At 40.6% G+C, this 12,406-nt stretch overlaps 1 protein-coding gene and 1 long non-coding RNA gene across 3 annotated transcripts in view; one reads left to right on the plus strand and one right to left on the minus strand.

Moving 5' to 3' along the window:
* Positions 1–1,439: 1,439 nt before the first annotated feature.
* Positions 1,440–2,737, minus strand: LOC127530604 (uncharacterized). Its single transcript, XR_007937248.1, has 2 exons — positions 2,528–2,737; positions 1,440–1,655 (listed from the first exon to the last, which is right to left on the minus strand). It is a non-coding gene; the product is annotated as an uncharacterized LOC127530604 (long non-coding RNA).
* Positions 2,738–10,471: 7,734 nt separating this feature from the next.
* Positions 10,472–12,406, plus strand: part of LOC110967955 (serine/threonine-protein kinase PAK 3) — a 31,581-nt gene continuing 29,646 nt past the window's right edge. The window contains exon 1 of one of the 2 annotated variants that reach the window (XM_051937786.1): positions 10,472–10,688. The gene's annotated coding sequence lies outside the window, so the exon portion shown is untranslated. The remainder of the gene's footprint in view (positions 10,689–12,406) is intronic. The other variant, XM_051937787.1, reaches the window with a different exon arrangement.

The following is a 12,406-nucleotide window of genomic DNA, read 5'->3' on the forward strand; positions in this document are numbered from 1 at the left end:
TCCCTGGTAGTGAGAAATGAAAGTTTTGACCTTACAGCTAATGGTGGGAATTTGTCATCTTTTTGTATGGGGATTCAGCTAACGTTCAGCTTTTGTTTTGCTGGCCACTTTATCAGTCAGTGAAGCAGAAATATCACAGTTAAGTTTTACAAGGAGAATTGTTGAACAACTGCAAATAAACATTTCAGTGCAAGGGTTTATGTGTGAAGTTGTTGCATTTAGTTTAGCTATGTTAACTTCCTGTCTTTGGGAACACACACACACTTACTTACTTACTGCCCATCATGCCTGTGTGGCACATAGGGCAGCAACGAAATCCTTCCAACTCTGCCTATCTTTAGCCAGTTTTTCAATGGTGCTCCAGCATTGAGCTTCCTCAGTTCCTTCTCTATAGTCCTGCGTCAAGTTGTTTTCGGGCGCCCTCTGCTTCGTTTGCCTTCAGGTGTCCAGTGCACTGCAATTCTGGCTATGTTGTTACTAGCCTTCCGCATCACATGTCCAATCCACCTCCATCTTCACCTGGTGACAAGTGTACAAATGTCCTCCTGCTTGGTTTGCCTCAGTAGCTGGTCGTTTGATATTTTCTGGGGCCAGAAGATTCTCAAAATCTTCCTGAGGCTAGCTGTGTGGAACGATGCTAGTCTTGATAGGTCCTGTTCTAACATTCGCCAGCATTCCGAGCCGTAAAGGAGAGTGGACAATACGCAGCTCTGATAGATTCACACACACAGAAAGGTACCAAATAGAAAGTTCATTGAAATGAATATCATACGGTGAATCTTAAACACAATATTTTGGCTTCTTTTTGTATGACAACAAGGTAGTTCACAGTAGTATATGCAAAATAGGTGAAAATGCTTTGAAAGTACAGCCTGGTGTGATGGAGAACAGTTGTTGTACCATGTTTAATTTTGATTAAGTGGTTCGGTTATGCTTGTAAAACACTTCTTTCTATTGTGGAAACAGCTTAATATAGAATACAAAATATTTTTCATGATAGTAACATTCACTTGCTCCAAAGTTTTCTGTTTTATTTTCTTGTGTAACTCAGGAAAAAGGAGGACATTCCCAATTTCTCTCAAGTAGTAATTAAGTTTTGAGTAGTAAATTTGTTTAATATTTTTCCAAATGCTTGTTAGTCAATGTGGGACACGACTCAGTCGTTATGTAAAGAGATACTGAGCTGAAGGTGGTGCCGCAATACAAGGGGGCATCTGATTTTACTGGAGATGATAGCTGTCCTCAAAACAACCACAAGGGGGAGACAGAATATGACCATAGCAACACAGCATACTGTACTTTACACCATATGCTGCACGTACACCTGCAGAAATGCCCCTTGACTGTATTCAATTTCTCTCTTTGTTTCTCTCTAACATCATACTGTACAGAAGTTGTCATTGTTGCACTGCAGCAAATTAAAACATAAGATTTTACAGTTTAGTTTAAGTTTATTTTGGAATAAAAGAGATATAGGAAGACACTTCATCTCAGAAAGTAATAATGTAGTCATAAGAAGCTATCACACTGTGGCTGGTGTGATTAATGAGTCAAAACAACAGTGCGGCCTCATTCCACCCAGAGAGAAGCTCCAGCGCTGCGTTCTGCAGCTGTGGCAACAGAAGTGCTTATGTTTCTTAGATAAAAGATGCCTCCTGTGGAAAGAAAAAAACAGTTCAGGTTTCAAGGAAACTGCCAAAGTTCTACTTTGAAAAGATAATGGAATGTAGAAGATTTTTATTGTTATTCTGTTCTTATGGATTAGAATATTTGACACGCTAGCATTTTCCAAATAACTGGGCGATTTCATGTTACCTCTAAACTGAAAAAAAGTAGCTTTGCATTCCCAGAAACACTACAGCTGCAACAATTATATTAGTACTCAAATAATAATTAACAAATGTTCCTGCAGGTTTGTCTCAAGCTTTTCTGCACTAAAATATTTTTGCAATGGCAAGCTACAGGTTTATCTTAGCAACCTCAAAACCCAGCACAAACATCCATTAAATATGAGATTTATATAGATTGAAACCATTTCGCTCACAATTAAACTTGCATGAATGATTAAAAAACAATGGTGTTCTAACTATAAATACTGTAAGTCACCCAGAAAAATTGCAGTAGTCCTCCTAGCATCATAAAACTGTAGGAACTGTAGCCACATATACCAGGATACACTATTTATTAAGCATCACACATTGTGTGTTCATCTATAATGCTGCCCCATAAAGATAATTTAGAGTCAGGTATTCCTGGAGGCTAATAGGGGAAATCCAATATGAAGTAAAATCTGACCTGGAACCCGTCAATATGGATGAGAAGAAATAGATTTTTTTTTCTTTACAGCCATAGATGAGACCATTTTTTTTTCTTTTTATCAAACCAGATCCTCACATTTGATATTCTCTGCTTTTGAGCTTACAGCATGTCCCTAATTGGGTTCCAAATCAGCGCCACAAACTCTATTGGGTAAATGAGTTTCCCCCACTCTCTAATCTCTATAGAAGGAAAATAGGAGTGAGGGTACCTGTTCCCCCGCCTCTGTCTCCTCTCTTTTCTCATGTTAATGGGGGTGCGGTCCTCAATCCCGGGCACCATCTGCCCTTCCTCAGGGTTTGGGCCCCAAGCTCTCCAGACGTGTCCAATTGTTTGTGTGTGTCCAAGCAGAAAGTGGTGAGTACACACGGTTCTTGTTGCCCAATAGGGTCCTCCATCAAGAGCACGAGCCTGCTGTTCATTAGCCTGCATGTGACAGAGGGAGGGGGCTGCTCGCGTGGCCCTGTGTTCATGAACATCAGGGGCCATCCACCGTTTGTTCTGTGTGCTTTTATTTCATGTGTGATGTAAGTAACCGTTGGCTGAGGGTCACTGTGACAGGTCAACATGCTTTTAAAAGTGTGTTTATCGTAAGCGCATTATATCACAGATAGTGTTGCTGATTGTGTTTTGATGGAAAAGCAATGCTTAATTCATTCAAGTATTGTTAAAATATAATCATAATGTGTGGTGGAAAGGAAAGGAAAAGAGTTTATGTTAAGCTTGAGTCAAACAGCACTACACAAAAATAAAATTGGACAGCACACAAACAGTGAAAAACAAGATGTCTCTCCGTGTAGTAAGAGAGAAACGTGGTTTTCAGGGGTCATATCCTTCAGTTTATTGTTCCTACAATGAACCAAAGGAAGTGGATGTGGGGCCTTTCTTGAGCTAATTAGTAAAGCTTTGGTGACATGCATCTTCCCCACTGAGCTTGGTCAAAATTGGTTGTCTGAGATGTGACAGATGGATGAATGAATTAAAGAATGGAGACCAAACTGCCCTTTCTCAACTTCATTATTGTGGGGGGACGATAAAATGACAGATCAAAATGTCATCTGAAATTTCGGGAAGAGTAATTGCAAACGTGCCGTGGTAACCTTTGATACTATTACTGAAACTCTCAAACTGAAAGATTGAGAGTTTAATCAAAGTGGCAAATAGTCAAAGTCAGATTAGGTAAATTAGTTTCAAAATATGCTCCCTAGGAGCTGTGAGCACATGTTGTTGAATTTTAACTAAAAACAAAAGTGTTTCGCCTTCACAATACCCCACAAGGACACTTGAAAATACCCCTTTGTCTGAAAATTCATGAAAAAGTGTTCATCTCAACTCGTGCAGGTGAGGTGTGTGCACTGTTTCTGACATCTGGGAATCCTCATGTGAACCGACAAGGTACCAGTTAAGCGACGCAACATTGTCAAGCAGATTACGACTTTCCATCGAGCCTGCCCTCCTCATTTTCAAAGCTACATGCTGCTGGCTGCATTGAGATTAGTTATTGAACTGTCCAAGCAAAGGGAAACAAGGCCGCTTCAGAGCCACAGTACACAATAAGCCAGCTGTCAGTGGGAGGGGTTTGCTCAGACCAGTGTTGTCATGGATAGTACTTTTGTGTTGTGTTGCCCTTTGAGAGCTGATAGGTGCTACTATGCGAAGCTGCCATGCACTGATTAATATTGACACAAGGCTTGATTGAGGACAGACAAGTGAGCAGAGTTAAAGAGTACAGCAGGGCTTATTTAACATAGAAATGTCAGTAAAAGGTGAAAGGAACATGGATAGTCTGTGCTTTGTGAATATGCAGGAGGGGAGACAGTGTGCAAAGTGTGTGTTCGTCCAAAATTGGTAAAATTAGGCTTAAGTAATTCACCACAAACAAGACAAGAAAGTACAGGTTGATTTGAGGCATTGTCCGGGAAGCGTTCATGTCTAAAGATGTTGAATTGCGCTACATGTTGTACAGACGATGCTGCTGATTACTGGCTTAGCCAATCCTTTTTATAATACTCATGTTACAACTGAATAATATAACTTATGTTTCTAAGCACACACACAAACAAAGCCCTTCTCGCTAATCCCCAGGGGTCACTGATTTGCCTCCCCACACCTGTTTTACATTCAGAAGTGTGCTTCCAAGCATCTTCTTCAGTAGCAGAGCTGATGTCCTTGCAGAGCATTTTAGAGTGATTTCACTTTGCTATACTGTGTTTTAACCCGCGTTCTTTTGCTGCACTAATAGTGACGTAATATAGAACCAGAGATGTTTAGGCATATAATTGTTATTCACAATCTTGTATATATCAACACGTATGACATTTTAGAACTGCATGAGAAACAGATCCATACCAATATGCCATATTAGTAGATGTTATTATGACCTTTAAGCAGTTCATTTGTATGATTTATTTAGTAATTACTTAGAACATTTCATCAGCCTGTCTGATTTTCACACTCAGCTTGCTAAACATCACATTTACATTTGCTAACCTCCACTGACTTCTTTTCACACCATTATAGCATCAAACAGATGGGAGCTGCCCCGTTTTAAAGTCCAAGATAATTTAAGTGTAAGATGGATTTGTATATTGTAGATTCCACTGTCACACAAATGCCATAATAAAAATCCCCAAATCCCCTGTAAGACCGGATTTGCCAGACTGTGTTAGAGTCCAGAGGTTCTAGTATGTTGAATGGTAAAAGTTGCATTGTAATGTCCAAAATACAAGCCAAATGTTCCACAGCAGGATGAGACTATGTAACAGTTGTGAAATGTAGTTTTAGGTTTTATACACATTTCTGTCATTTTGGTTAGATTGAATACTTTCCCTGTACAGCTGAGTAAATAAATAAACCAGGAAATTTCTGTATTTTTTTAAAGATGATACTACTACCCTTAGTGCCATTTAAATATTCGGTGGTAATATCTGTGAACATCTTATTTTATTAGCATCACAGGTCGTTACATATTCGGGGAAACTGCTATAGTCAGTTCACATTAATCACATCATACTAGTCTTGCAGTGAGGGCAGACTATAATAATGCAAAATGTCAATAAGACCCCCCTCTGTACACGCCCACCCACACACCTCCCCCATTGTCGGAAGCCACAGATGAACAGTGTGAGGATGAAGGAGTTGTGTTTGATGGCACAAACTAGCATTCATGATCCAAAACCTACACTAGAGTGACAGTAAATTCCCCCTTTTACCCCTCATGTCCTCTTTGAAAAAGCAGGTTGAAACACGTAACATAGCCTATATTTAAATTTTGGCAAAAGGTGTTAAGTGCGCAATATTAAACCCAAGCCGTAATCTGTAATTACTGTGCTTGGCTTTCAGCGCTTGCATTTCGGTCAGGCATTTTTCGCCCTGAAAAATGAGCAGACTTAATGAGCTCTCATAGTAACCTATCAATAGGTTAGCCATAATCAGCAGGATGAGGCCTACTAACCTCAATTATATTCCTTTGGGGGTAATCTCTGCTGTGCCAGCACATACCAAAAGTTTTCCTGACTGCTGCTGTGGCGTGGATGAGCATGACCCATTATCTTTTACATGCCAAGTTACCAGTGCAGGGCTTACAGAAGTTAATCTGATATGGTAAAACGAAGAGCATTTAATACACTGCCTGCACCAGCCCTCTCTCTTTGGTTTTATCCACATGCCTCACAAGCACTGCTCTGAATATTGTCAGAGAAACATCTCAGTCAAAACTGGTAATATAGCATTTTGATTATAAAAAAGATTTATAGATAAAGTTGTCTACACTACTGGAGTTAACGTTTTTGTGCATATTGTTTGCAGCCATCAGTGTAACTACATGCTGTTATAGTACAATAACCGGAATTATAATTTTTAAATACTGCATGTTGAGTATCCATGTTTTACTGCTCAGTGACCTGACTGTTTTTGAAAAGCAGAGGACATTTGTGGTGGAGTTTTATAGAGGTAGAAAAATCTGCTCCATCACAATGAATGGCTGAATGGATCAAATAAGCCAGATTAGCAGTTTATATTATTCAAGAAACCAGCAGGACACAAATGTATCATGAAAGTGTGTCTCCCTAAGCTGCACTAAGCTGTCGGCATCAGCTGAAACAAAGTGCCTAGTCGTTATAAGATATATTTACAAGCACAGGTGAGAGATTTTATTGATGCCCATAGCAGGAAGCAAAGTTTTGTTCAGTGGAATTTACTGACACATGCTCCACCCCTCTCAAATATCATTTCCTGTGAGGCTTCTAAGTCTCTCCGAAGCTCCCTTCTACTTCTCCTCCCACGGCACAGCGAGCTCCACCATAATATGATAATCTAAACCATAATTTGATATCTTTCATACACTAGTGATTGACCAGAACTGTGATTATTTGATTCTAAACCCAGGAACCCATCATCACAGAGGTCTTCCGTCCATTTTGCAGAATGATACATTCTTCTTGGACTGATGAAGAAGGCTCATCAGGAAATACTGCACACAAGCAGGAGGGCAGTTTCATATTTATACTGCAAACATTTGTTTTGCACATAAATGAGTGTGATGTTTCTGCTGATGGGATTTATGACTGGCCTTGCTGAGTTGGTAAACCAAAGTGAACACAACAAAGACATTGAACTGAGCCATAAAATGAGAAAACCTGTTGAGCACACCACAAAAATGTGTGACATTTACTTTTCCCCAGAAGGCAAAGACTTACAAAGAAAGAACAAACCAAACCAGAACAGGTGCACAAGTCTTTGTCTCTCGTATAGTAATATACACTAGATAACTATTATAGCGAAACAATACGAGGAGACCACATCCTTGCTAGCAACTGTGTGATGTTTTGTGCATACAGCATTCCAACATGTATAATATTTCTTAGCTTTACAATCTCTGTTTGCATTTTAGTAGGGTAGTGCAACATTGCCATCTCTACCTGGGCTAAAACCCTACCTGTGTTAGACTAGATTAGTATTTCCCTTACTCTCCCTTTACATTAGTCTCATATTGTGCACTTGTTAGTAATTTGCTGCTATAATCTACATGACACATTGATGAAAATATTTTCAACATGCCGTGCAGAAAAGTAACATTTCACTGTTAAGTAAATTTTGAGTTGTAGTAGAATAACAAGGCTGTGACATGATTTAAATTACAGGTAGCAAACTGTAAACCAAATTACTGCCCTGCTTTTTTTTTAACTTGATAATGATGCTGATTATACTATTAGGATGTATTTTACATAGATATATGGAAAGCTGTTTCCCTGACTCTGCCCACAACACTAGTAAATTCCAGACAGGGCTTATTGCAAAATGTCACCACAGAGATGTGCTCTGCCTCTAAGGATATTTATAGGATTCATTATATAAATCTGATCCCTGACAGCAGCCTATGGATACTAGTAAATCATGCTCCTGTGTGATGCAGCTGCAAGTTGTCCTGTCAGCGCCTGATCTCAGCTTTTACTGTCAAGCATTAGGAAATGATCTACCTTGCGTATTACTTGGCTAAGTCAAAGTAAACAGTGCCACATATTTAGCACAGTCTTGCATAATTCAGGGCAACAGTGAGAATGAAGACGACATTGCGCTCAGTATGGTCAACACACAAATACTCAGATACTCTTTGAGAATATATAAACAGAGGGGCATTATGTGTGCAAATGAGAGGTGTGTGTTGTTCTGATCCTAATTAAGATGTTTTATGCATTCTCCTCTATTGTGACTTACAATTAGGGCGCAGGTATGGGTTCAGAGCTTCTAAAGGGCATAGTGACAACACACATGGCTGTGAAATGAACACACTGGCTTTACTAGAAAGTCTGTGCCCTTTCTAATCATTGTTGCCATCACAGTTTGTTTCTCTCAGAGAACAAAGTGCCTCCTCTTCTCATGGACCACACTGAGCATGTTAATCCAGGTAATAGCTAAAATCCTTTGTTCATTTCACCTTTTAAATCTACTTGAATCTACAAAACAAAGGCAAAAGAAAAGGAGTGAGGCATCATCTGGCTGTCACATAAGCAAGTGTGTGTTATTTCTTTGTTGGGTGGTGGTCCAGACTATGGACAGGTCCTCATAAATGTGGTGAACTAACAGCCTTTTATATATGTGGAGGAAAACTCATTATACTGTGATATTCACTCTGTGGTGGATGGCATAAACACAGCTTGGCCAAAAGCACAAAGCTGTGACTGCATTGGTCCACATGAAGAAAATGTGATATTTGAGACCATGAATTGATCGGTTCTGGTGCCTCCAGTGACAAAGTGGTGGCTCATTGGTTAACATTGTCACCTCGCAAAGCTGAGATCATCTTGCATGGCTTTCTGTTTGTTTGGATTTCTCTTGAATTCTTGTGAATTAGGTTAATGGTGACTCTGAAATGGTCGTATGTTTTGTCTGCCCTCGCGTTGGACTTGTGATGGACAGCTGACTGGTCCAGAGTGTTTCTTGTCCAGCAGCCAAATGTCTGCCGGTGTGGCCTCACTGTGACACTGACTGCTCATAACCACTGAAAATTAATGAATTACCGGCTGCTGCTGTCTTAAACTTACATGAGGGTCAGGTTGGAAAGATGTAACATAAATAAAAGATTTAAATACATTATAGTTGTGGTAAAATATACAGTCTAGTCAGTATTATCCAACATTTGATATGCTTTAAAGGCTTTGTCATGTGCGTTGTGTTGTCTCAGATTCAGGAGTGTTTTGACACAACTATGCCTTTGCTCTGTGTGAGTGTACAGTGATCAGGGGTGTCAGGAGTTAAGGGAGAAATCTCATATCTGCTTTAAAATGCCGGTGTGGCACAGCATAACTAAATTCGCATCACATTTCCATGTTCTCTCTTGCATATGTTGGTACGGTTTAATCAATTGCCTCTATTTCACTGCTTAGAAACTCCTGAAAATCCTTAAGACTGCAGAGTTTCATATGCATGTTCCCCCCAAAAATCTAAATTTCCTAATCATTTAATTTACATCATTTTTTTCTAGACTTTCTTAGACAATATAATTCAAATGTTTTTTTTCAAAAATCACAAAAATGTGCTTCTCATGTGAATGAAATAATGATGAAGGATATTGTCTTCTTGTGATCATCAGGTTCTCCATTTGAGTGAGCACTGTCACAGAACAGCCATATTACTCTCCAACAAGGAATCGACATTACAGGGGTTGTCAGGACAACCAGCCATGATTCACAGAGCCTCAGATAGGCCTCCACCTTGGGCTAGAAGCACTAGCCATGAGACTGAGCAGATGCTGTGCAAGTCAGCCAATCACAGGTGAGATAGAGGAAAAAGATGACATCATAGGCAAATTAGGGCAAATGCAGTAAGTATTTTGGTTGTTGTCTCCACCTGCTTAGAAACCCAGAGTCACTTTTACGCTCAGGAAAAAAGAGAAACTTGTAGGTGTTTGATAAATAAACATTAATACTCTCAAAAATATTTTTTCTTCTCTGTTTTTATTTTTGTTTTTAACTGGCATTATTTCAGAATATTGAAACCAGCTCATTTAAAAGTTAACTCAACGAAAGAAAAAAGAATTGCTGTTAGGAAAGGTGGAAAAGACGTGCAAATTTATTTTTTTTAAATCATGAATTTCAATAACACCACTTGTGAATTAACAGCAGCTGGCTTCTCTAGAATGCACCAATCATGAATACTTGTTTGAAATATTTAAAGTGTGTAGTCGGACAGACTACCTTACATCAACATAAAATCTTCTTTAACATTAATATTTCACTGTAATGCACCAGTTTAGGTCCATACTGGTGCAAGTTGGTAAAATATTAATACACTGCCTCACCTTAAAACGTTATGTTGATTGGCAAAAGAAACACATGTATTGAAGATAATCTCTTAGAGGCTTTGTTAGTTCAATTATTTGAAAATAAAAACCCATATTTGCTGTTTGCTGTTCTTATTAACTGAGCTGTTGTTGTTTTCCAGCCTCCATACCTGCAGTATTAAGAGGTAAGCAGCAGAGACCACTGCCTCACAAGTTTGCTAAAGAAAAGCAGTTGAGCTGGACATCTTTTCTTCCCTCTCACTCAGCAGAATCAGTCTGTTAACCAGAAAACCAACTCTGTCTGCCCGTTGGCTGCCTCCTCCCCTAGACCTGCTGCCTGCATTAATATTCAACCTCTCAACCAATCAGCAAAGCAGGGTGGATGACATCATGGGCTAGGGAACAGTGAGCAGCCAGTGAAGCATCCAGCCTGCCGAACAAGCTTGCTTTTAGGGTCAGGAACTGGTCTGACAAGAGAATGGCAATCCTGCCTTTAAACTGTCATTAGGACTGTACGGCTGACGATGAATTCACCACGACTCCAGGCCCAACGGCGAAGCACTGAGCAAGAGAATGTGAAGACATATTTCAGGTAATTCCCTCTCTGTGTATGCAATAAGGGATGTGGAAGGGGGAGGCAGAGGAGGGAGGAGAGGAGAGGAGAGAGGAGAGGAGGAGGAGGAGGAGGGGGAAGCTCTGTATGTAGGGGTGCTTTGTAGCCTTTTTTTCTCCTTCCTCCACTCTGCATTCTGCCCTGCTAAGGAGGCAGCTGTTTCATCAGCAGTCTGTCCGTGAGGGCGAGATGGAAATGGATGCCTGCATCAGATGGGCTGGACGTGTTTTATATCATCATATACCATCCTCTGCATCACATCATCTCCGTCTACACTCCCCTGTGCCTCACAAATAGCATCTTTATTGATGGGGAGGTGTTAGAATCAATGGTGGCATTTGTAGCGGCCTTGTCTCTATGAGTGTGTGTGTGTGTGTGTGTGTGTGTGTCAGTCTTGGAGAAATGCAGCAGCTGCAGTGGCAACACTGGAACAAAAAAGAAGCAATGCTATTTTGGGTCTGTAGACCCGAGGCTGACTGATGAATCTGAGCTGTATATGCTGTGGATGGGGGGGTGATGGATGGTTAATATGCTGATGGATGCTCTTTTGTTATCTCTGCACTGCCTCACGTATGGCCTTCGAGAAGAAATGGCTTTTAGTTCCATTCCTGCTTTTCAGTGATCTCACACACAGCAGAGATGCGCCTCCTTGGCCTGGCTTTAACGTGGATGTGTGTAGCAGCTTCATGGCGGCTGTAGTGACAGGGAGATATACAACATCTGGTCACCTGACTTCATTGGGGATCGGAGTGGGGGTGGGGGCCGGTCCTGTGAAAGCTGAGCTATTCTACCTCGGATTCTTCCACAGCCGACAGCGCTAGAGGAGGATGGGATGGAGGAACTGGCTACGGTACAGTCCGAATGTGTGTCTCTCCATCACCTCTGCTCATTCTACTTGTGGTGTCAGAGTCAGTGTAGAGGGAGAGATTCCTCTCCCAGGAAGCGCAGTCATCCTCAGAGAAGCAGGGCCTGATGGGAGACCTGTTGTCTGGCTGCTGTGTGAAGAAGGGATGTTAGGGAGTCATGTCAGTGATTGAGGGCGGGTGAGATGATTGTAGAGGGGAATTGGGGGATGGGTTACTGAAGGTGCTACTCCCTGTGAACATTGGCCTGTTACATTGATACATACATGCCCTTCCATTTAGACCTATCTGTGCAAACCTCGACTACCTTCCACTGTCTTTGGACTGTACTGATGAAAGGCTTTATACATTTTTGAATAGAAATAATAATATACATACAGCGTCCTTTTATTATCTTCACCATAGGCTGTATCTTTGCCCTTTCTCAGTTTAATATCATCTTCATTTAATGATGTAAACCGATTTCTACCTAAAACTCCCTGGAAATTGTGTCAGTGCATAAAACAGTTTGTTCCATTACAGCTCAGTACCCAGCACTGAGTTTGGCAGAAAAGAGTAGTAATCTAATGCAGTGTCACAATCAGAAGGCACAGAGACAATCAGATGCTGTGCTACACCATTAAAAGTGTGGATGTGCAGGATAATCGGTCTCCATGCCTCTCCTGGTCTCAGACGACGTGCTTCTCATGCCACCTGCATTATATATTCATCACACCTTCATCTGTACATGTCTGTTACAAGCAAATGGAAAATTAATAACGCTGGCTTTTGTATCTGTGTGTGGGTCTGTGTGAAGCTGCTTACCATTTATACATTTCAAGCACCCCTCATATG

Source organism: Acanthochromis polyacanthus, chromosome 17 (genome assembly GCF_021347895.1).
Source record: "Acanthochromis polyacanthus isolate Apoly-LR-REF ecotype Palm Island chromosome 17, KAUST_Apoly_ChrSc, whole genome shotgun sequence".
Classification (NCBI taxonomy): Eukaryota; Metazoa; Chordata; class Actinopteri; family Pomacentridae; genus Acanthochromis; species Acanthochromis polyacanthus.